The sequence below is a fragment of the Pteropus medius genome, unplaced genomic scaffold, assembly GCF_902729225.1.
Source record: "Pteropus medius unplaced genomic scaffold, Ma_sr-lr_union100, whole genome shotgun sequence".
Taxonomy (NCBI): Eukaryota; Metazoa; Chordata; class Mammalia; order Chiroptera; family Pteropodidae; genus Pteropus; species Pteropus medius.
Window position 1 is genome coordinate 9085955 of NW_024349804.1, and position 25932 is coordinate 9111886.

At 41.3% G+C, this 25932-nt stretch overlaps 1 long non-coding RNA gene across 1 annotated transcript in view; it reads left to right on the plus strand.

The window, feature by feature from the left end:
* Nucleotides 1–25932, plus strand: part of LOC120582839 (uncharacterized) — a 335322-nt gene that overhangs the window by 251952 nt on the left and 57438 nt on the right. The window contains exons 4-6 of the long non-coding RNA XR_005647663.1: nucleotides 5023–5127; nucleotides 9152–9193; nucleotides 10985–11084. This is a non-coding gene — a long non-coding RNA (uncharacterized LOC120582839). The remainder of the gene's footprint in view (nucleotides 1–5022; nucleotides 5128–9151; nucleotides 9194–10984; nucleotides 11085–25932) is intronic.

Sequence of the window (25932 nt, forward strand, 5' to 3'; positions counted from 1 at the left end):
ATTTAATATTTAATATTTAAACAACCCTGTTTCAAGGGTTGTTTTTTTTTTTTTTGCTTTTTCTAAAATTGATTCTAAAAATTCGAATGCGAACAAATAGCCTTTAGAGTATTCTGATGATGCCAATGTAGTAAAGTAAATGTTCCGTAAAGGCATGTGGTAGGGTGGATTTGGAGTGAAGGAAATATAATGTTACGTTATTTAGGATGACGGAGAAGACTTCCGATGTTAAGTTCAAATAGACTCTACTCTAATCGCTCAGTATAATGCCATATTTTACTTTATACTCAAATCATGATGTTCTTACACATTCTTTACTCTTTCTTTGTGTTGCCAATTGTTTTCTTTCACTTGCTGACAGAAGAATTATATACTTTCTTTACCATGTCTATAGAATTTTCTTGCTTTTTAATCATATCCTTTGTTTAATAAAATCTACCTCCTTTTTAAAGAAAACCTATTAGGATGCTCTGAATTCTGTTCAAATTTGGATTTCGTACTTTATCAGCCTTCTGCAGAGCCGTTTGTCCAGAATTTTTTTCTCCTATATATTTCCATATTAATCAGATTAGCTTAAATGCTAATCACATCTCCAAATTCAGAGGCTTAATTTTATAGAAGTCTATTTTTCACTCATATTGCAGTCCAGCCAGGACTGGTAGGGAGCTCTGCTTTGTGCAGACATTCTCGAAGCAGACATTTTCATCAGGTGTATCGGCTACCTTCCAGATCCTCGATCTCCTCTGTGATCAGCTAGTGGTGATGCGGAGGTGATGGGGAAAGCACATGGGCTGGAAGTGACATGTGACTTCCAGTCATAGTCCCTTGGCAAGCACAGTAACATGGCCTCTCTTGGTGGAGGAATGCTGGGGAGCAGATCCATCGTTCACCTAGGAAGAGGCGAAGGACGCAGCCTCTGCCGGCACGCCCGTTAGTCCCACGGGCTCCCCTTCCCATCTCTCCTTTTCTTCTGTTGGATCCATAGAAAACCTTTTCCCCCCAGAAGACTACATGAAAACAAATGTTCTTAGTACTTTCCTGTCTAGAAATTTCCTTATTTCTGTCTCACACTTTGTATTGTAACTAGATATCAAATTCTGGGTTAAAAATAACAGTTTCCTTAAAATTTTATGGTCATTACTCTGCTGCTTTGTAGCATTTTTTTTTTTTGATTCTCTTTCATATTCTCTCTTTTCTTCCAGAATTATTTTGGAGAGAAGATAACGCTTCTGGGTTGATCTTTTAAGACTTTACTTTTATACTATTTTTCTTTTCTTTGTCTCTGTTTTGTGTTCTGGAGTATTTTCCAGAGACCACACTATTATTATCATTATTTTTAAAAAGTTTCAACCATCATACTTTTATTTTTCATGAATGCTTCTTCCCTGTCTCCAGATTAATCCTTTTGTACTAACCTATGCTAATCTCATTGATGTGATATTTTCTCAAATATCGTTGAGCATCCTCATTAGAATCATTTTGAAAGTTCTCATATTCTGGGGATTATCTGTTTATTCCAGTATTCTTTTTCATCATCTGGATTTTTCTGTTCTGTGCTCTTTTTTCCCCCTCACATGTTTGGAAATGCTTAGTGGTTTAAAGTAAGTAGCCAAAGTGGGGGTTTCTTTTAGAGTTTAGATCTGTTTCTCTGATTCATTAAATGTCTCTCATATAATTCTGTGTGCAAGAGAGAGGTAACAGAGAGATTTCTTTTTGAGTGTAGCTATCCTGGTATAATCAAAAATATATTTGTCTTTGTCTCATGCTTGTCTTTTGCATGCTAATGAGATGACTCATTGGTGGCAGAAAAGGAGAGATGTGCTATGTAACTTCACAATGAAGGTTGGTTGCCAAGAAAACCAACCAAGGGATTAAAAGGGTAGAACTTTCAGCCCCACATCCTACCCCAGGGAGGGAGAGGGCTGGAAATAGAATTCAACCACCAAGAGACAGTGGTTTAATCAGTCTTGCCTAGTCTAATAAGACCTCAGTAAAAATCTCTGAGCAATGACATTCTGATATTTCAACAATGAATTCACAGTGTCTTCATGAATCTCATGATTCCTGTGTCACTCAGCTGCGGCCACGGTAATGCTGCATAACAAATCACCCCAAAACTTAAGCAACAATATACTGTTATTATAATATGCACAGATCTCTGGTGACTGGGCTGGCTTTTACTCAGGCTACAGGCCAATAATGGAACCTACCTGTCCTCCAAGAAGTTTTTCCATTCCGAAAAATGCCTCTGCCACTTACCTTGTTGCTCTAGCCATAAATGAGGGCGTCGATCTTCATTTGTCCCTCTCTCTCCACCCTCACATCCATTCTATCCATTCTGCTTATAAGTCTTATTTTCTGCCTTCAGTACATCTCGATCTGCATATTTCTCACTCTCTACTTCGACCATTATACCCAAGCTACTGTATTTTTGTTTTGTTTTGTTTTTGGAGTATAGCGATCTTCATTCATTCAATAAATATTTATTGATAAAGCTCCTCTTAAGTGGCACCCACAGGACTCTCCTTATTGACCCTAAATAAGGCTGTGACTTCATTCTGCATCGGGACCAATTCACTAACTTCACGGCACAACCCTTGTTCTAAGCATCAGAGCAATATTGGGGAATAAAACCAGAAATGACTCTTCGCCCTCACAGAGTTTACAATCTAGGGAGCAGAGCAGATGTCTAATCTTGTTTCCCTGCTTTCTCTTGTGCCTCTACCATTCCGTTCACCTCACTGAAGCCAGAACAATTTTAATGATGAGAGAAATGATGTCACCCTCTTGCTTAGTGCCTTTAAGGGTTTTACATCATGGACATGCAGTTGGCTTATCGTGGCCAGCCAAGCCCACGGGACCTCTCCATAGTGACCTCCAGCCTTCATTCAGCTCCTTTCCATCTCGTCCGCTGTGCTCCATCTACAAACATCTCCTTTTCTTCTTATTTTTAAGTATAGTTGGTATACAGTATGCCGTTAGTCATATTAGTTTTAGGTATACAATATAGTGAGTCCACATTTTTATTCCTTACGGTGTGATCACCGCACTGATTCTGGAATTGTGCAAACTCATCGCAGCATCACTGACTAGAGCGCCCTTCCCTTTTTTCCCCCATCAAACCATCCCTTTGGTTTCTTTCTGTGAGTCTGTTTTTGGGAATTTCTACGACTCAGTAACAGAAATATAAACCATCCGATCAAAACACAGGCAGTGGGCATGGAAAGACACCTCTCCGTAGGCCGGCACATGCCCATCTCCCAGCTAGAATAACTCGTTCCTGGGTCTTCTCAGTACCTGTTGAATCTCAGCTCAACATCAGTTCACCTTCTCATTGGCTTTGCTGATGGAGCTGAGATTCAGACTTCTAATCTTCCAGAGCACTCTGTCCACTCACTTTGCAGGGGACCCTCGGTTTGCATGTTTGTGTATGTGCATACACCTGTTTAATTCGATGTGTCTTCCAGCTACACCGTGCGTAGGATCCATTTGTTTTCATCACTTCTGTACACCGAGTGCTGTGTCTGGGTTGAGGTAGGCACTCGAACTATGTTTTCAGATGAACTATTTGGTGGTATTTCAGGCACTGGTGAAAAAGTGTAATGGGAACTGTGAATATTAGGGGGTTGGGTCTAGCGTCCTGGGGGCGCCTTCTTCACATCTGTCAAACTACAAAATGCAACTTACTGGTAAGCTTGGTGCCGTTAGAAGAAATTATTTTGTAGTTAAGTAAGACTAGGGCAGGGTGAACCACTCATGTAGGTTAATACAGGAAAATCCTTGCGGAGCTGCGAGAGAGCCAGGTCCACAGCCTGGGCCCAGCCGTGAGGCCAGGTCCTCATATTCAGTCCCCGGTCTTAGACCCTGGGGGCCAACTCAGTGTTCTGACTGCGCTGTGACCCACTCGTCCGAGATGGGGCTGAAAAGGGAAAGGCTGCCGCCAAGTTCGAGAGTTTCTGAGCCGCTTTACTCATGGCTGGCTGGGGGCCCCTGTTTCTCTTCCCCATTGCCCTTTGGGCTCCTGACCTTAAGTGAGATGCTCAACCTTTCCTCCTGTTCAGAAGGACCTGGTGACATTCAATTGTATTTTTCCATTCAGGGGCTTCACTTTTATGGATTTAGCTTGACCTTCGATGTTCTCTTGGCAGATTTCTGTGATCGGAGGGGACAGGATTTTTGATTTGTTAGAGAGAATGGAGTATAAGCTTTGGACTTAAGACCCTTAAGCTTTCTGTGAAAAACAGTGAAATGACTAATAACGACTCGGTGTGTAACGATGGCTCAGCAGCACTTGCTGCTGACTTGGGCTCTCGGACGCCATCACCTACGATACTTTCCTGACTCGAGTATTTCTCATTTCTTTAGCCAACAGCTTTCCTCATTTTTTTTTAAGTCCCCAGACTTCCAGAAATTATGATTTCACATTTCTAATAGGCTCCTTTTACCATTCAGTCAAAAAGGCCTCTTGAACCTTATAGCATGTGTCCCCAAACAAATTTAATACAAATTGCGAGTGCAGAACACAAGCAAGAGATGAAGCCCAGGTCTTCTCCAGTGGGGCCAACGCCCAGCCCTCTGTCCCCGATGCTCAGCTGGGTCTGAAGCAGGTCTGTGAAGGAATAAAGGGGTAAAGACAGGGGGGCAAAACACAAAAAGAAACAGTGCTCGAAGGAACAGGAATGTGTGATGCAGCTTTTCTCATCTTCATCAACTTTTGGAGCCTCTTTCCTGCTGTGAAGAGCCCACATAAGAACTCAAGGGTAATTATTCCCTTATGCTCATACTTCAGACCAACGCCTTAGCATCGCAATCCCCCGTTAAACGTGACATTCAAGAAATACGAATTGATTTGTGGGTACCAAGTCAACAGAGGCACAGTCTCTCGTCTCAGTGGCTTATCTATGTTTTAAAGTTTATAGTGTGGAGAGATCGTAAGGAGTAGAGAAAGCGCCGATGGTTCAGAATTGTGGGTTTATAATAATAATAATCGAAACAATAATTTGATAATTTATGTCATTCCAGAGAGGTTTTCACGAGACGGGCGTCGTGGCAGCTGTTTTACGACGTGGGCCCATTTTATTCTCTATAAGCAGAAGAGGTTGGCAGTCGTCTGACAGCCATAAACAGGTATGAAAACTGTAGCTCAGCGAGACTTTTTTACTTGCTTGTGGTCGCAAAGCCCCCGAATTGGTGCATTCTAACCCCGATCTTTCTTCCTTCCATCCTACACTTTAACGACAGTGTTAGTAAGGGTTTTCAGGGGCGGAGGCTGGGAGTTCCAATGACATTTCTAGCTTTAGCACTTTGTAACTCTGTCATATACATGACTCAGGGAGCAGAGATGAGATGGCGCGTGCTCTGGGCAACCGGCCTGTGGGCCGCGTGGTGGGGAAGTTAGGGCTCTGAGCTTGAGGTTGAAAGGCTGTGACATTGGTCCTGATTCTGTTTCTTACTGGCTACAGACCTTGGTTTCTTTTTCCTTAAAGTGGGGGTTATCATACCAAGTTTCACTACTTCCAAGCACTGGGGAGTAGGAGGAATGTGGTAGTGGATAAGAAAATATTTTGTAAACTATACTGGGCTTTGATGTTGTAAGGAAGAACCATTATTACATTTACATTAGACACTGCTAGATGTGGCTTTTGGTTTTGTGAACTAATAAAGTAATGACAGCAGTCACCCACTGACTGCATGTTATGTGGTGAGGGATGTGTTCAGTACTCAGTGTTTTAATTTAATCCTGGAAAGAAACTCTTCAAGGTACATATTATCACTCCGTATTTTATAGAAACGCACAACCTCATATTATTACTTCCCATTTCACACAGTCTCATAGAGGCTCAGGAACTAAGGTTTTGAAACGAGGCAGTGAGTAAGTTGAGATTCAGTCTGATTTCACGGTGCCTGCTCATTCTACTATTTTGCTTCTTAGACATATTAATGTAAAAATAGACCACTGAAAAAACTAAAATAATAAAACATACCACTGAATGATAGAACTAGAAGCTGTTTTATAGATCATCAAATTTGTCAAACCACCTGTTAAAGGTTTTCAGTAAGCAAACGCAAGGCACGATGCCGGTGTTCGGCGTGTAACTTGTGGACCTTTTGGTCAAGTAGCAAAAGCTTCGACAGAAAAGGGACTCCGCTGGTTTGCAAAAATGAAGAAGCTCTTCCAGGTATGGCTGAGTCAAAGAATGCAATCGTCAGGATTCGTCTCCTCCACCAATGAGCTCTGCTCGCCTTTGTTTTAACTTTTTGTAATGTCGTACATACGTGGTTGCTCACTGACAGCCCCAGGCTTACGTCCTTCTTGTTGTGCGTAGTCTCAGGAGAAAAACCTCTCTTTACTCTTCATCTGATTTTCCCAGACTCAGGTCACGCACCCATCACTGAGACACTGACTGTATTCAGGGGACAGGCCGTGTGTTTGGTCGAGGCTTGGCTCCCACATCCACACCAAAACTATGTGTACCGAGTGTAAGGGAGAGCTCGATCCTGAAGAAACAATCAGGATGCCGTTACTGAAGGAAGAGGGTACGAATCGTGGGAAGGCAAAGCCAACAGGTCATCCTCAAGCCTGCGAGGGCCCAGACCTTTTTGGGGAAGTCATTCAAGTTGCTTGCTTGCTAGGCCCCTATTTGAAATCCTCCCTTGGCTTCTCACAGGCAGACTCCATGGCTCCTGTCTGGGCACAGTGCCACATGACACCTCCCCCGCTCACACACAGTATGGCAGCTGGGAGTGTTGGCATGCCAAGCTTAAGGGAGATCCCTAGCAGGTAGGGTAGTGGGCAGGCACACGTGACAGGCATCTGGGATTAGCAGAAGCACTAAGCCCCAGTGCATTGTTACTGGCGCTGGCGGGCAATGGCAGTCACACACACAGGTGACATAGTGATCGAGGGGGAGTGAAGACCTGTCCTCTCAGACCACTTGTGCATCTCCCCAGTTAAGAAGCATTGATCTCATTTTCTCATTGATATGAAACTCTCAAACTGTGAAGCCAGGAGAGCCCTTTAGAGAGATCTAGCCCTGCTCCTTTTTGGGGGCTTTTGACCAAATGAAAAGAGTGATCTCAATGGCTTTCTTAACACTGTACAGCTACTGAGAAGCACAGCTCAGCCCAGAACCACAAATCTTTGACTTGACACCCCCCAACCCCCAGAAGGACAGCTGAATAATGTAGATCTCTTGAAGCACATGCTTTATGAATAAGTGAGAACTGGCATCCAGTGAAAATGGCAGCATCTGCTGAGAACTCACACGATCTTGGCCTTGAATGTTCCCATAAACATCACAGTGCTGGAGGAATGGTTACAGACCCAGACCGTAATATTTGTGCTCCTGTTCTGCGTTAGATTAAGTTAAATATTGTTTGTAGATGATACAGATAAATCGGCTCAACCATGAGCCTGTCTGGATGGTTAAAAGGATGCTGTTTATTTCTCTAAGAGGTCGTCCAGCTGGGTAAGAGGGCTGTCAGACTATAGCCTCGTTTCACACACAGCCTTCCTATTTATTTCAAGACTTGCTTTCAGAGAATGCACTTAACTGAGTTGCCTGGTTATCATTTGTCATGCTTCTATTGGACTCAAGTGTCCCAGTGGCAGTGAACTTGTCATCTCCCTCCCTCCTGACCTCCCCCCCAGTGCCAAGGACAGTGCCAGCAATCTGTGACCACTCTATCAATGGAAACTGAACTCAGTGTATGAAACAGTCATTAATTAGAAAATTAGAAGAGGTTTTTTAGGCTCCACGTGTATGAAAGTGTAATAGTTGAGTGACAAGGAACAGTTGGTCCCGGTGTCCATCAGGCAAAGAAAATGAAATAAATTTATGTAAAGCTGTTGGACTGCAGATCGGCCATTAAGAAGGACAGACAGGCAATGGCTGTGAAACTCATTGAAATGCTTTTGGCTGTAGGAAGGACGTTGGGCTTAAGAACCTTCTTGGCCATTTATTAGCTATGTGGCATTGAACATAATCATCGACTGTTGCATCTTCTCCTCTCTAGAGTGGTCTGTGTTGACAACTGAAGTCATGAGGTTGTTGGGAGGGTTAGAATTAGGTGATGCGCAAAGCCCCCGGCAGAGTCTGTAGGTAGCAGTTCTTTCGTGTGCTAGTTCTCACCTCTCTCTTTTCTTTTTTTTACCTTAATATTTAATCGTATCTTTTTTATTCAGATAATTGAAATAGACTTTCAAAATAGAAAAGTCAATGAGGACTTGAACTAAGGCAGTCCGAATGGAGAAAGGAGAATGAGAAGGTTTGAAAATATTCAGAAAAGTTGGATGGACAGGATTTGGTGTATGGATGGATGTGAGCCCAAGAGAAAAGGAAAGACAGTGCTGTCCCCAAAATGGGACACACAAGACGGGACGCAGTGGTGTGTTCCACTCTCCAGGTAGATGGACAGGTTAATAATCATACAGTCAAATAAAGAATCTGTTTTCTCATGTGTGAGCTCAAAAATGATTCCTCTTCAGAGTGATTTTTGCACATTGTGTGGAGCCAAGCGGAAGCGAAGAGTTTTTTTCACCCCCCCCAACCCCTTGAGGCTTCACGGCTGCGATTTCACACCTGGCTTTGCTCCAGAATCACCTGAAGTGCTTCTTCAATATATAGCTTCCTGGGCTCAACCCCCAGAGATTCTGGTTCATTGGTCTGGAGTGGGGTGACATCTGCATTTACAGGCAAGCTCCAGAGGTGATAATAATGCACAGCCAGGACTGAAGATTAAAACACAGGAAGACGGTGTTCACTGTCGGTGTTCGTCAGCCTAAGACATGCTTGTAAAGCCTGTCACCTAAGGGACACCCTGGGGCACTCTGAGAGAACTAATGCCCCGTCTTCTGTACCTGCCCTCGTGGACCTTCCATCCAGACCCCGAGACTAGGGACTAGAAGAAAACAGAAGAGAGATTTGACCCAAACACAGGGTTCTTCTGGATTGGAGCATCCTTGGCGGGGAGAATGGGAGGAGCTTGGTCATCATGCGGTTCTTTGGAGCTGGCAGAAGCCAGGGTTATCTCTTTTGGGCATCTCTGGACCTGAGAGCAAGTGAATGCCCATGGTTGTACTTTTGTTAGAGCACTTAAAAATTTTTTTTGGTTTATTTATAAAGTAGGTATAATTGTGCCTATTTCACAGACGAGGAACCCGAGCCTCATCAAGTTCAGTCGATTTCCTAAGGTAATTCAACAAGGAAGAATCCGAGTCTGAGTTTATATCTAAATTCCTTTCGTCTGCTGTCCTCTCCTCTTCCTGTCCCTCCTCTTTTCTTTTTCCTTTCTTTTCTCTTCTTATCAAATCATCTGCCTGCTTCTTGCACTGCATTCAAAGCTCTCTGAGGAGCAGGCTCCTGTATTCAGCTTTGTTTGCCTTTTTTGCACACAGTATTTTGCACGCCGTAGATGTTTTCAAATGTCTTGTGAGTAAATGAATACTACATTTTTAAAAAACAGTCTCATTGGTTATGTTACTAATAGAGTTAAAGTTTCAAGAGCAAAATAATTGTCTTAGATTCTTCTTGGTTTCGCCAGTGTGTGTGCTATGAAAACTTGTACAATTAGCATCAAATGCTCACGACATACTTGTGAAATGAATGTAAACTGAATATCTGGCACAAAGGACAAGTAGTGGTTTCTACGGCCCCCCTTGGGGCCTTACCCTAATGATCACTGGCTCAATGCAAATGCTAAGGAGTTGGTGGGAGCTAAAACCTGTGATCGACTGAGTGTGGGCAACTGCCACGACCCTTGGGATTTCCTGCTTAGAGGTGAAGACGGTGGCTGTAGGAGTCAGCCCCAGTCAAAGGCTGACCTCAGGCCATGTGACACAATTGCTCTGTCCTCAGTCTGTTTTGGTTCCTAAAGTCATGATCCCTCCACAAGCCCCTGAGCACATTCCTGGCTCCTGCCAGGAGAGTAATGGACCAAACAGAAGGCTGCAGCATGGAGCTGATGACCTGGACTTAGCTGAAGCCCATGCCAGCTTGGTGACATCTTTCTGGGTGTCACCAGACCTCAAGTTACAACTTTAATAATCATACCAATCTCAGCTCATTGTACAAAAGAGAATTGGAAAAACTAATTGAATATTAAGTACACAAATTTACTCGAGTTTTAATTTTATGAATCTCTGCAAAGCACCTTTCTCAATAAGATGTGACCCAGCAACGATCTTCAGAACCCTTTTTTAGGTAAAGACTCCCATTGGAATGGACCTGGCCCCTGTGTTTCTCTGAGGCAGGCTCCATCCTTCCTACCAGCTCTGTAGCACGTATGTGTGGGGAGCTCTGCCACAGTCTACCCAGAAGTGCTCACACCCACCTCTTAGACCCTAAAAACTCTGAGTTATAATCTGTCAAGTGAGCACGACTTTTTGCAAAATGATAGATTATGTTGATAAAGCATAACATTAAACATGCATTTCGAGAGCAGATATTGAGTGTGCACTCTGGATTCGTGGTCTTTAGGTTTGAATTCTCAATATGCCACCAACTAGTTCAGGGTTTCTCAACCTCGACATTACTGGCATTACAATTCTTTGTCATAGGAGGAGTTTGTCCTGTTTTTAGTGGCATTTCTGAACTCTCCCTACTCGATGTGAATAGCACCTTCCCAGTTATGACAATGAAAAATGCCTCCAGACATTGTCAAATACCTCCTGCCTTGTGGGGGGAGGGTGTGGGAAAGGGGGTGATCACCCTGGGCGATGACCTTGGGAAATGTTGGAACCTCTCTGGAATGCGATTCTTTTCAACTATAAAACGTGTACAATAAAACCTAGCTTATTTTGTACAGAGCTATAACACCCAAATTCATCAGCATATATTTGGTATAGAGTTAGAACACGATAAATATTAGTTACAAATATCAGCTATTTCATTATTTACATATCAAAAAATGCACTATAGTATAGTTAGTATAGCTAACATTGGGAAAACTGAAATAAAAAGTTCTTTTTTTTAAATTTGTGTAGGAAGTTTGAATCATGGTTACATACAGAACAATCCGATCTAGATATCCCACGCTGTTCATTTGAGTGACATTGCCAAGGTCCCACTCTACTGCTGCTTCAGGTAAATATCTGGTTTTTAAACTTTATATCCAAAGAATTTGTTCATGCAGAACTCGCTTAAAGCCCTAATATGAATATGAAACAACAACAAAAAATTGATTCCTTTAAAAAATATATTGAATTCTGGAGCATGGAACAGGGCATCTCAAGGTGTGCTTCACAAGGTATAAATATCTCCTGAAGTTACACGAGAGAGCTTGAGAGTGTGTTCAGTGTTCTCAGCTCCCCTAATATCAACCCAGTCTCAACTATCAACCCCCACTGGTGAAGAATCACTGTTCGCCTTGTTAAATTAGTATGAGAGGTCCATCTGGCTATCTTCAGGACTCTGCCACTGACCATCAGTGTGATGATCCCTGCTCCCTGGACTTTAATTTTCCCATCTGTGAAATGGGCGTGGTTGAACTAAATGATCTCTAAAGCCCCATTTTATTCTGACATTCTATAATTTAAAATTTTAGCCCTTCGAAGTCTTACTCCATTTACTAGATGGTATTTATCGGCCTTCCCAAAGGTACCACCAACCTAAATATTCCCCAGACGTGTTTGCTTCTCAAAGTTCTGATATTTACCACGGTGATCATAATTTGGGTGTTTTTTTTTTTAAATTGTTGTTGTTGTTGTTTTGCTACATAAAGAAAATGTACATTCAAGAACTAGGTGTACGAAGTGTTCTACCAGGTGACAGATAGCATAAGTGGCAAGAAAGTCAAAGCAGCGTAGACACCTGTCTGGGCCGGTGCAGAGCCGTATATGGGGCCGTAGGGTCCCAGTCTGGACTTTCAGCAGGAAAGAAAGCTATGAAATGGTTGTGCTTTTTACTGCAAAGTATTTCTTTTGCCCTCAAAAGCACCTCTCTGAAAGTACCCAGCCGGAGTGAAAGGGTGATGTCGACCATGACCCTGTTGCTTTGATTTGGGGGAAAACTCATAAAACATGAATTTCCTGGTTTTGGTGGTCCCTCAGCACCCAATAATGTAGACACTGTTTTTCCTCCTGAAGAGTAAGTGGTGCACTCATATTTAAAAAGAAAAAAGAAAAAGAAAGAACAAAGAAAAAGAAAAAAAAGAAAGACAGAAAAGATCAACTTTCAGAGGCACATTATGCTCAGTGATGAAACCTTAGATGACAATATTTCCCCCCGCTAAGTGCATGCGATGAGGAAATAACTAATTTTTGTTTAAGAATCAATTACTATTAATAAATTATCGCCACCCATGATAGATTATAATAGACTATACTTATTTCTATTAAACTATCATAAAACTCAATCTGGAAAGTAGGAAAATAATTACAAAACACACTAGAGCCTTGTAGGAAGAATATTTTATTTAAATGATATAGATTGTTGCTAGTGTGTTATCAGGCTCTGTCTATCAAGCCAAAAGATTAGAAGTTTAGCTCTATGACCTATGTATCCAATGGTTTATGGCAAGGCCATGCTGGAAAGTGCAGTTTTACAGCAGGCTTTGGTAGCTGGAGCAAACCAGAGATGATCTTGATATCAGCAAAGAACAAACTTTGGTCGAAGGTTTTATTATAAAACCAACCAAAAGTGGGTTTTAATGATTTCCGTTGTTCAACGCTGGTAGGATAACCCACCATCCCAGGAGTGGGTTGCCCAGAGGTGGGACTTTCAGTTATAAAACCAGAAAAGTTCTGGGAAAACCGGGACAACTTAGTCACCCTAGCAACAGATTGAGCAAGCTTTTGAAGCAGTGAGTGCTCCATCATTAGAGGTGGTGAAGCAGAGCCTGACTGGCCAGTTCTCAGGGATGTGTCAGAGAAGCCTTTGCTTTGGAGAGGGGATGAGCTCAGGAGCCTTGTGGGAGCATCGCGGGCTGGGACATTGAGAGAACCTACAAGGAAAAATAATCTGCGGTAGAACCGACCTCATTGCTAAACCCTCTGAAATTACAAATCCTTCCATATTTGGATTTCATATTGAGAGTTCAAGTGAATCGAATTTTCTAAAATAATCCCTAACCCCTTGGGAGAATTCTGCAATAAAACTATCAATCAAGAAAATATTTTAGACAGAGGCAGACATTTAGCATACAATTACAATGAGAAAAGCGAAGAATTTGGAATCAAAAAATGTATGCTTTAGTTTTAAATCTAGCTCTCAGATTTGGGCAATTTTTAAAATTTTAATTTAATTTTTTTATTTTTTGATGACAGTCGACACTCGATATTATTATATTTTAGTTGCAGGTGAACAGCATAGTGGTCAGACATTGGTATGATTTATGAAGTGATTCCCCAATTGCTCTGGTGCCCACCTGGCACCATACATAGTTATCGTAATATTACTGATGATATTCCTACTCTGTACTTCACATCCCTGTGACTATTTTGTAACTACCAATCTTATTTCTCTCTCAATCGTGATTCTCCAGGCGCCAAACCCTGTCTTCTACCTGGAAAATATCTATTTAAAAAAGCCAACCCCTTATGTTTCAAAAGCTGAATGCGATTAATTTACTGACTGAAATCTGTACTATGACTGCACTTGCCTCTTTAAATATGGTAAATATCTCGCCCACGGAATCTGTGGAATTCTTGTCTCTTGAGACATGTGAAATTGAACCGGACCTGGTCCTCAAAAAGATAATTGTTGTGTTGGCAAGGGTATGGATGGGCTGGCCTGGAGGGTCTACTCCAGCTCCAGCTGTGATGATGTGATTCTAACCAGATGGGGCCAATGGCATATTAGACGTCTATTGATGCTACCTCTGTGCTTTTCATCCTGGGTTTATTCTTCTGGTAACTGTGTATTTTCTTTGGCCCGGGATCTCCATTTGTGATGCACAGCATGTGCGTCACAAAAGCCCTTTGTGTCTCACATGGAGCAAGCTGCAAAGGGTTCATGAAGGAACTGAGCAAATCAGATGTCTGCATCTCCATTTCCATTTTCTTATGGAAATCCTGCGATCCTTCACAGATTGCGGCTTTTCGTGTATTTTATTTATTTGAATATGGCCAGCGACATGGCTTCTTAATGTTATGGTGTCATGTCTGTGTCTGAAGAAAAATAATAAACTAGTACGGTATCACACTATGTATGGTTTTCCCCTAATAAGAGAGCAGGATGGTCATTAAACAGTGATTTAAAGATGGTTGGATTGTCATTAGATAAATATAACTTGCCTAGAGACCAGATCTTTTACAACTTTAGCAATTATACGTTAGGCATTACATATTACTTGGGAATATGCACTGGCTATACTTCCAGAGCGTGCTTTTTCACCTACTCATGCTCCACTGGGAAAAGAAGTAAAAAACAAGTTGGAATTTACTAGTAATAAGAGATGGAGGATTTCCTTTAGCTCATTTGGGGTTCATCGAAACATGACAACATCTCGTCACAGGCCCTGCTGTGAAATGCACGTGAAGGCTGGCTATAGATGTCACAGTGTTTGTGCGTAGACCTGTGGCGGCTGAACGTTGAGAAGCAAACTATGGTACTTACAGTTTGACCATCTTCTTATGCTGGGGCCTGATAATTCTTCATTGCATATAGGCTAAAATCCAAGTTCCTTAGCCTAACATATAAAGTTTTTCTTGATCAGACCTTGTTATCTTTTGTAGTCTCATATACCTTGATATTTCTCCATGAATGTTAACCTGAAAAACCAAAAACCATTTGTTATTCCTCAGTAACCGCTTCCTAACCCACCTCGAAGCATGGCCACTCTGCCCATCGTCAGGGTCTCCCGCTCGGCGTGCCAGCTCCTTGGGCGCTGCCGGTCCTCGTGAAAAGCACAGTATGGCTGCCGCTCCCTCTCATTTATCAGGCGATTCCTGGATGTGGAAGCCAGGGCTGTTCCTGCCCTCAATAAGCCAGTCTACTCAAGCAGGAAAGACAAGAAACATGATAGGAAACTATACACAGCATGCATTTTGTGGTAGGCGTTGTCCAAGGTGTCTAAGATGACACAACAGTTTAATAGCATTTTTAAAAATGTTGTCTTGATTTAGTTTTGAGACCCTGACTAGAGGCCAGTCAGTTTCCCTTCTTAAGGAGCTGTGAAGTCTGCACCCACTTGCCCTGCTTGCCTGCCCTTCCTGTGGGGACCAAGTACAGGAGCTGTGCACAGTTCCCCCGTCTCCTTTCCCTCCTCCTAACTGGCCCCTGTGCTTCTCCGTGTGGCCCTGCAGGCAACTCTGAGAAAGAAAACTGGAAAACTCTTTCCACTTTCTCTCTCTCGATCTGCAGCTGGCCTCACCATACCTACCCCCAGGTAATATGGTTAAAATAAACAGGGCCCCTATTGCAAACCGGAGAGGTCGCAGATTGAGACCTGTCCTAAAAGACGAGTAGGAGTTAACCAGTTGGCGAGGTGTCAGCGGGATGGGGTGAGTGATGCGGGCAGGGGAACTAGGACTTGCAGCGGAAACGGGGTGTGTGAAGCCTTGGAGGGATCAGGAACTGAGACAATGTCACGTGGCTGGGGGCGGGGTTCGTGGGAGGGAGGAGAGGGAAGTGGCCTCCAATCACAGAGGGCGCCGGTGGTGGCTCACCGAACAATCGCACCTGATTTAAATGTCTATCACGACATATTTCGTCCTGCTCTACTTCTCTCTGTTTCCGTGTTAACATTTCATCTCTGCTAGATTTAAACTCCTTGAAGGGAGGAACCATGTCTCATTCATCTTCGTATCTCTAAAACAGATATGGTTTTGGAATGTGACTTAAGGGCTTTGTTAAATTAAATTCAAACAGACTAACAAGGTCTCCTTCGATGAGAAGGGATGTGGAAAAAGCAGAAGTCAGAACGCAGTTTGCAAAGCCTTGGAGTGGACTGGCCTTAGCCTTACAACGTGAAGTTTCGTTCGACATTTAGAAGGGTCTAGATCTTACTCAGGTACTTACTAGTATTTCGTTTCAGTCATGTGGTATGATCCACACAGCTTTAGTTTCCTCAGCCATAAAATTGACATAGTAAGACTTAGCTCAGTGCGATTTTTCTTTTGGTGAAGTTAGACATTGAGTGTAAAACACCCAGTATAACAAAGACTAATAATATTAGGTGCTTAAAAATATCCATCCCCATGAATTTCTCCTTTCTACTCTCTCTCACTCCTAGGATGCCGATTAGAGCTTTTTAAAATAAGTTTCAAGTATAGAGTCATTGATGAGACATTCACATAGTTTATGAAATGATCCCCCTGTGATTACTCTATTTTCCCTCTGGCTCTCCACCTAGCCATTACCTTACTGCGGTCCAAATCCCCTATGCTTTGCTCCTCATCCCCAAGAGATGTTTGAAGGCTGTTTCTGTTGAACTGCAATGAAGGTTAGAACAAACCCTCATACTAATGATATAGTTGCCCACAAAGCTTTAGGAATTGTTTGCTTGGAACTGGAAGGAGACTCAAAGAACTCCTCGTCCAAATCTTATAATACATACAGGAGGAGAATGAAGTCAAGAGGTCAAACTTTCTCTATTAAAGTTATCATCAGAGGCCTGAATCCTTGATTTATTTGTCTTGTCTGCTAGATTGCAAACTCTTTCCGTCAGTGACTGTGTTATTCATCCTTGTTCTCTGGTATGTCACACTCTGGCACACAGTAGGTGCTCACTAAATGTCAAATATTGAAAAGCTAATAGGGTAGATGAATGACTATCAAGAGATTACACAAATTTTTATTTTTGGCTTTTTGATAGATGCCTCATGTCCACTTCTATACCACGCTGATTTTCTTAATTATACGAAAAAATAATATAAGGTACTAATCCGTTTTTCAAGTTAAAATCATTTCCACGTAACCGGTAATTACTCCTTAAGAATAATGTTCATACTGTATTTCTTTTCCTTTGTATCCTAAAAATGGAAATTTGATCATTTCCATCTTAACAAATTAAGAACTCGTTGCGTGTTTTTCTTTTAACCGAATGAGGTTTCTAACAGATGTTTGAAGTATTAACTGTTCTCTCCATGACCATATTAAACCTGACTATAGTAAGTATATGAGAACATTATCACCCATTTCTTTTCTCTGAAGAAGGGGTGCAGTAAGCCTTCATGGTTGTTTTACTTCACTTTGGTTTGTATTTACCAACATAATTTTATGTCCCCCAATGGAATGACGTCCCCCAATGGAAGTACCGATGTCCATTACTGGATACTTAAAGTAGGATTTGATTCATTTCTATCAGGGTATGTTTCATTAGCAGGAAGATGGAAATAATACTCTTTCAATGTTCTTTCTAGATATTAAGCAATCCTTGACACTTTGAAGGAGGGTGCACTCTTCCCAAAATTCCATCCGTCAAAAGCTAAATAAGCCCCAATATTGGCACTCTGGAAAATATTTAAATGATTTCCTTCTAGTTATTTTAGCAATAATGGAATTCACTCAGGAAGTTTATGTTAAATCCAATCTCACTGGAGTTTCAGTGAGCTTTTCACCTTGACTGATGAACGATAAAGAGTCAAGGCCTCTGGCTGAAGTGTGCCTCTTTATACCCTGACTCGTCCTGGCTAAAAAGCACATTTCATGTAAATGAAAGTTTCATTTAGCACAGATCCCAACCCAATTTGGATGCTTTGTTATCAGATCGGACTACTCAGGAAAAAAATATCGTAGTTAATATTTACAAATATGGACCAGTCTAGCCTTCTGGAACTTAAAAAAATAGTCTCGAATTTTTAGTGATAACTCAGGAGGAGTTGTTTCGGTTGGGTGGTGGACAGTTCAATATTTATACTCTGAAAGCTGGTTTGTGGGGAGGCGCACAAATATTATTAGTCAAATTATCATTAGCATTTTTGCAATCCAGCATGAGTTTTTGTAGTAAGCGGATTCAGAAGGGCGGAAGAATTGAGCTGCAAATCTAAGCTTTGCACTCACAATAATGAATTCAGTTCGGCTATAATGTACTAAATGTGTCTTATACTTATGAAAATACCTAAGAGATTGCTGGGTGTAGCAGAAATATGGGAGAGGAGGAAGAGACTAGAATGATCTGTGTGATTCTGGGCACATCTGGTAATCTAGCTAGTCCTCATTTTTTCCTGTTAAATGAGAGTAACAATTTTTGCTCTGTTGGTTGTACAAACTTAACATGAAGATCAAACGTGACAGGGTATGTGGAAGTGACACATGATCTGGAAAGTCATTTAGGCTTCACTACTCGATCTCGAAGTTGAGAAAAAGAGATGTGGGAAGTAGAGCCTGACCCCAAGTGATCCTCTACTCCAGTTGACTGATCAATAGATAGGGTGCCTTTCATTATAGGCACCCTATAATGTGGAGTATATGCACAGTCAAATCATTGCTTGGGACATTTTTTCCTCATCTCCTATTTAAGGAATTTCCATTCTGGGTCACATTGTCTTGGGAAAGTTAAACTTATTTAGGCTGAGGTGCTAATGCATGGTGATGGTACGTGGTGAATGCTGTCTACTTTTATCTGTATATGGGGATGGCAAAGCCTTTAGATAAGAAAAAAATCGATATATGCACATGCATATTGCATATGTATTTAACAAATTATACATATATATATGTGAAGATTTCATTTTATTTAAAAATGTTGAAAAAATAAACCTTTTATGCTGTAGTAAATATGGATATATTTTGAATTAGATAGCCAAGTCCACATGAAACTTTATGAAAAATAAGAAACTTTAAATGAACTTCATACTTTTTATAGAATCTTATGGTTTTGTTTCCACGGCTTCCATGGGCATAAGTAACTTTCCTCTGTCATTAGGGACACTTCAAGGGAAATATTCCACAAACACTGGCTTAAGAGTTGACTCCTTCAAAGTAAATCGTTTATAGAGAGGGTCCTAGAAGCCTCACCTTAATAAATGAGAAGTTGTAAGCACTTCAAAGCTTAGTGGCAAGAGAGAGGTATTCATAGATTCTCCACAACATTACAGAGAAACAGAGATGCAGAGACAGAGACAAAAAGCCAGATGTGGGGAGGAAGAGTGAGGGAGAGAACTTTCAGCTTCTTTCAAACTGCATTAATGTGACAATCATTTGATTCACTGTTTTGTTTTGTTTTGTTTTTTTGCCTAGACTTTCTAGAATGATATTGACCAACCTAAGTGCTCTCTAGAGTAGACCTCAGGATTTTTGAGTAGGAGAGTCTTGGTGGGGGGCAATATGTTAAAAGGGGGTACTTTAAGTTGAATTTACATGGCATGAATACATTTTTATTGTTCATAAAGTGAAATAGATAAAATAATGAAGGGGAGGGAGATGATGGAGATTATGGTGGAGATAGTTAGAGCCTTTTTGCTTCTAAACCGTCTTGGGCTATTCTGACATTCTGGAATATTTTGACACGTTGGATATCTCTAAGAAGGCAGAGCGGTACAGCAGAGGATTCAAACCTTGCTTTGTTATAAAAACAACCTGTGTGATTTTTAAAATTTTACAAGCTTAACCCCTACACTAAACTTAACCAGTCAATATTTCCAGATGGAGGCCAAAAATGTATATTTTTATCAAATGTTCCAGGTGATTCTTTGACCAGGTGATTCAGAAAGGCACAGGAAATAAATATGGGTTTTGTAGAAAGACATAGACATTTTGAGCCAGACAAACTTAAGTAAGCATCTCATCCCCTTGCAGGCTGCGTGGCTGCGAGTGCATCAGTGGCTGTATCTGTAGAATGTGAAGCTTAATGATGTCTTTCTTATAGGATTGAGCCAAACCATAGGAAGCCATTCTGACGCGCAACACATGGCTCAAAGTAGGCACACAATATATATGCGTGTCCCTCCCATTCTTCTCATCCAGAAACCCAATATGTGTTTTCTTTTTTCTGTCCTTTGATAGCTGCTTAGAGCTACTCTGGAACTCAATTGGAAGGTTGTATTCTTTTCCGTCAGTGGTTGTGGGGGTTTAGGCAGCGTCAGTGTGCACAGTAAGTGAAGTAGAGAGCCTCTGAGTCCGTTAGAGTTCTGTTATTAGCCAAACATCTTTACTTATTTTGTTCTTTCCATCCCAACTTTGGAGTGGTTGTTTTGATAAGTAGCACATATTTTACTATTCAAATCTTGAGCAGTCCTCTCAAAATAAAACAAACCCAAAATACCCAAACCTGAAAGAAAAACTTCCACTTGTTCACTAATAGATCGCAATGGTATTTCCTCATTCCTTTACAAAAGGTCCAAACGCAAGGAGGAGAAATATGAGCCTCTGGAGAGAAATGCAGAGTCAGGGCTGAAAGTTTACATAGTAATACAATAAAGTGGATATAGTCATTCCATTGGCAAGGTAACTTCTTAAATGGAAAAATCAATTTTGTATTCAACTTACATTCCATAAACATCTATTGAGTCCCATTATGTAGCAGGTGCTACTAGATGTTAGCCATAGAAGATTATTTAGACATACATCCTGCCTTCAAGGATTTCACAAACTAGTAGAAGAGACGGATGTATAAAGATAAACATATGATAAGAATATATTAGCGGCATGAGCAGTTTTATTAATTCTTTACTTCCATGGGTTCATACTAACTCATGTTAGCTTCCAGATAACTTTAGAATCAAAACTCTTTTGCCAAGATGTATTGCAACTGTAATTAATAATCTTTTCATTCAATCTCAACAATACCATTGGAACTAAGTTACAATCCATATTATTAACCTTCTAATAAAACGTGTAGGAGTTCTTAACCTACTTGGCCAACATATTTTACATGGCAGCTTCCGATATTAACTCACTACTCTCTTCCAGCACTTATTAAATACTTGTTCACTAATAGATTGCAATGGTTTCCTATCCTCTAAAGAAAAAAGAGGGGATTAATATTTATTGAATATCAGCTAGGTGCCAAGTTCATTACACTAGCTTTCCATACTCTGGCCTACAGCAAGTTGTCTTCTGAGGACTTGGGAACAAGAAAAATAAGATTATCCTCTGAAAGCTAAATCACAAAGTCAGCACATGGTAGAGGAAATTAGCCAGCCCTAAAAGAAGCAGCCCAAAATAACAGAGTGGAAATGACTTAAGAGGTCATTCCAATCTGGAGGTAGCTAGCAAAGTCCAGGCTACAGGAGCACGGTAAGTTTGAGTCACAGAGAGTGGTATTAATAAAATGAAGAAAGGGAGAAAGTGCCAACTGAAGTTAATGAGAATAGTACATCCAGAGAAGGAAGCAGATAAAGGCGTGATTAATATATTCCGGCACCGCCTAGAGAAAGCATCCTGGTCAACAGACATTGGGTAGGCCATTCTTAATTTGCCCAAGTTATCCCTTTTTGTAAACATCTGTAAGCTATTTTAGAGGAGAACTTTCCTCAAGGTTGTTATCGTCCTATAGTTTGACTTTCCACTCATCTAAGTAGACTAATGAAGAGAGTGATGGCGGCAAGGGCATCCAATCATCATGAAGATTTCAGATAATCTCATTCTTGGGATACGTTTTTTTTTCTCATTGAAAATGTCACATCTACATCGACCTCTTAAGTTCTAGATAAGATCGTCTCAGTCCCGCATTCCGTACCTTGTGGAAAAGTTTAACACTCTTCCTAATATTTCAGAGAGTACTCCATGGTGGATTAAAGGGCCATGCTTACATTCTCAGGGTCCTCTCTGGCTCTTACTTACTCTCTTTGCTCATTTTGTGTCTTGTCGCTCTTCCTTTATCTTTTCCAAGCCATTGATAGGAAACTCAGCCTTTTCCCTTTATAACCACAAAAAACGTACAACATACACAAGGCCAGAGTAGGCATGGAAACTTTCCCTGAATTTTTGAGATAACGGCACTTTAGGTCAGTGCGAAGAACTTTGATTTGAGCATTACATGTCTTTGTCCTCTTCCGCCATCCTAGTCATTTCTCTTTCTGTCATCCTGCCCTCTTCTCTACTTCTTTTCCCTCGGAATTACCTACCTACCTACCTACCCGGACATACACATACACACACATACTCACTTTTCCATCTTCTTTTGAAAAGACCTCAGCTTTCTCTAACTCCTACCCATAATTCAATTGAAGTTTCGAAATAACTGCCAATGAGGACCCACTTACATTTTTAGATAAGTTGCTATGCTCCTTCCCAACTCAGTTTTGAGATAGAGGTCAAGTTCAAATTTCCGGCTACAGTAGCATTTTGTTATCTACCTCCACTGTCTGTGCCTTTTGGTTAGTTTCTCTGAAACCGATCACCTGGGACTGTCACGACTAGGTCACTGGGCTCTCAGAGCAGGGATCTGGACCCAGGACTCGAAGCGCTACTCAGCTTTAGCTGGATCGTATGCCAGCTCAGTGCAAGGCAGTTTTTTCTTCTGTTATAGTTCCTTACATCTTCAGTCATTTCTAAGGCTCTAGTTTCCAAGGCAAGCAGCATAGATAATGTCTTTTAATGATTACAGCTCCTCCAGGTATTAAAAATTATTACTATTCTCATTTTACAGCTAAAATAACTGAGATTTAGTGGAGTTTAAGGTGTTTGCTCAAAGTTTCACAGCACGTAGCAGAGCTGGAATTTATCTTCAGGTCCAACTTCATCTTTGTGCCCTTTCCACAGCACCAACAAAGCTTATATTTTACCAAGAGTCCGTTTATATCTAACTGGTGCAAATATTCCTTAGACTAAACTACAAACCTTCTTTCACAAAATCCTTTCCACAGCTCTGATAAGATATTACTCTAATGTGGGATCTTCAAAACTGTTGTTCTTCAAAGAGTCATCTTTTGTCAAAGACTAAGAAAACAGCCTTCTCTCATCTATTTCGCTTCTAGGACACGTAATGAGCCCAAATATACTGAGCCCAATTGTCCCATTTTCCCCCAACGGACACGAGGTCAGGTACACGTGCTTGTCTGAAGTGAATGTGTCATAAAGTAGAACATAATAGTTATGTGCACATGTATGCATCTCAGCCCTGAGAGATCCACTGTAGCTGACTTATGCTTTCAGGAGCACCTGGAGAGAACCAAACGCAAGCTGGGAGTTCAGACGCACGGAAGGTCTTTGGTTGCTATTTAGTGTGCTTGAAATTGCTATATTTAATATCTATGGCTGTGGTTCCAAATGCAAATTATCCTGATAAATACACAAGCTGCATTTGGGGAATGGGAATAATTGCACATATTTAGGGATGTGGTCAGTGTACACTGTACCTTCAGGAGGTCAGCCCTCCCTAAGTAAGTTTGGCACAGAGTTTGAGGTCAATAAACTTTTGAAGAATGAGAGTTCAGTTGGAAACTTGAGGGAAGTCTCACACGTTGTAGGAAGGAGGAAATGCATATCTATCCCCATTCCATAAAGGTAGAGAGATGCTATAAATAAAGATCCCGTTGGAATGGGTCTCAATGAAGCCTTCACTTATTGTCCCTTCCCTCTCTAAATCATAACATGCACTTACTAAGGTGAATCTTAAAGAAGAAACCTGAATATCACATAGAATGAACAGAGGAAAGGGGAGCATGGGGAGCAAAATGGGCGGCAAGGGCCGAGACACGTGATTATAGGAGTGGGGATGCCTCGTTTGAAGAGCTATGAAGAGTTCATGATGGAAAAGTAGTATATCAACGAGAGAACAGCAAGGGAGCATAAAAAGGGATAAGATTGGAGAGGTAGACAGACAAATATCAGATTAGGGAGGCCTTGAATGTTGTGCTAAAGACTTTCCCCTGTAGGGAGCAGCTAGTGGTAATCTAGGCAGAGTTCCTTTTCATGGAATTTTCCTCCTACCCAGAGAGGTGGAATAAACAAATAAACAGCAAAGATCAAGTACAGACATACAAATAAAATAGGTAGAGACTGAAAGAACATGGTTGGTGAAGCCAGAGAGGCCTCGTTCAGGTCCCAGATCTACTACTAGTCAATAGTGTGAGCTTGGGCAAAGCATCAGCTTCTTCTGCTACCAATAACAATAACAATTCTGGTGATGTTTGTGAGAGACGGTGGATCCCCAAGTCCTTGTTTATTGCTTGGCATATGGTAGTTGCCCAAAATGGTATCTATTGAAGGATCTGGATGGTGATGCTAAGGATAAGAACTACAGATGGTCAATCTAAGCACTTGCTTTGGTGGGACAATGAAAACAACATCAATAATACCAGCGAATGTATGTTGAACACTTGGTACATGCATAAACTATTGCAGAAGCGCTTTCCATGCGTCATATGAACTATACATCGCTATTATCCTTGTTTTGAAGGTGAGAAAACTGTAGCACAGAGAAGTTAAATGACTTAGTCAAAATCATGCACCAAATAAGTGGCAGAACCAAGAGTCTAGGCAGTTTGCCTCCATACCTACACTCCTAACCACGGCCCTACACTGCTTTATATTTGGGTAGTACGTTATAGCCAATCAGCTTCTGGCAAAGCATGAGACACATAGAAATTATACTGTTAATATTTATTTAATCTGTGGATCCAGGATCTAAATTGAACTTTAATTCTTGGATAAGCACATATCACCTCATTTTCTCATTTTTGGTTGGGTACACTAGGGCCCAGTTTGGCAAAATGAAATCCAAAGGCCACCAAGCTAGTAAGCAGTAAAGCCAGGTCTCCTCAACTCTGATCTAGAACGCCATTCCTCTTGCCTGGGACTGGAGGGCAGCCGAGAACTGTGTTCGTAATCAAAGGAGTAACCTTTACTGGTCTCTGTCCTATAGGGGCTCCTAACTCCCATGATCAGAAACATTCATTTTGGACACTTATGATTTCTAAGGTACTGTCTCCAATTAGAATAAAAAAGAATGATAAGATAGCATTAATTTTTTATACTACTACTATTATTTATTGCATTTGGGTGGAGCTGCATAGGTCACGAAACTTTCTGCACACAATCTCGTGTGACCGTTACCATTGCCTGAACTGAACCTAGACTTTAAAAATGAATTGATTCTTCCAGAAACTCACTGCTGTGCACAAGCATTCAGTGTAGACAAATACCCAATGCTACTGAGTAGCTGGAGTTCCAGGCAACGATGTAGGTCCATCCTTCTCTTTCCCACTTCATCACATCATCTTTGGTTGATTTCACCTCCTAGTGTGACTTTTTTCTCTGCCCCTATAACATCCAGAAACATCTGTTTTCCTGACTCTGTGCTTGGCATTGACACCTCCGCGCTCCTGCCTGGGTACTTGTTAATTCACACTTGTGTCTTGGAAGCTTACCTATCATGAGAATAAAGTCCCTAAATCAGGTGTTATCTGTCCCAAAGCTGGCGATCGGTGACCAGTCTGATGCTTCAGCCTTGCTCAAGGACCAGCCTGTGAAGTCAGGGTTTACGTATTTCTCAGATAAAGAAACAGACTCAGAGAGTTTATGTAACTTGCTTGAGATTGTAATAGAGACTGCTGGTGGTTCCTCAAAATTTATTTTTTAAATTATTCTTTATCAAGAATAAAGAACTGTGACTTTTAATTGGAGACAAGTTCCGAAATAAGACTACATTTCCCAGCCTCCCTTGCAGTTAGTGGTCACATGACCAAATTCTAACCAATGGGATATAAGTGAAAGGTGGCTATGGCAGCTTGGAATACAGCTATTCTGCAGCCCCTACTCCCTTTCTTCTCCACTCTCCCTTCCTTTTTGGTGGCTGGAATGTGGATAGGATGGATGAAGACTAAGCAACTCTTGTAAGACATGTGAAAGCCACATGTTAAGGATGTTGGAACAATAAAATATAAGGTGTCACCTTACCAGCCCTGGACTGCTCACTTCTGGATTCTGTTACGTGAGAGATCAATAGACCTCTATCTTGTCTGAACCACTATTATTTTAGATTTTTGTGTCTCAGAGTTGACATGAATCTGACTGGTATAAGACCACACAGCTAGTTACTAGTACAGCTGAACTTTTTAAGCTCAGTTCTTTTAACTCCAAATTCGGTTGTTTTTATTTTATAACT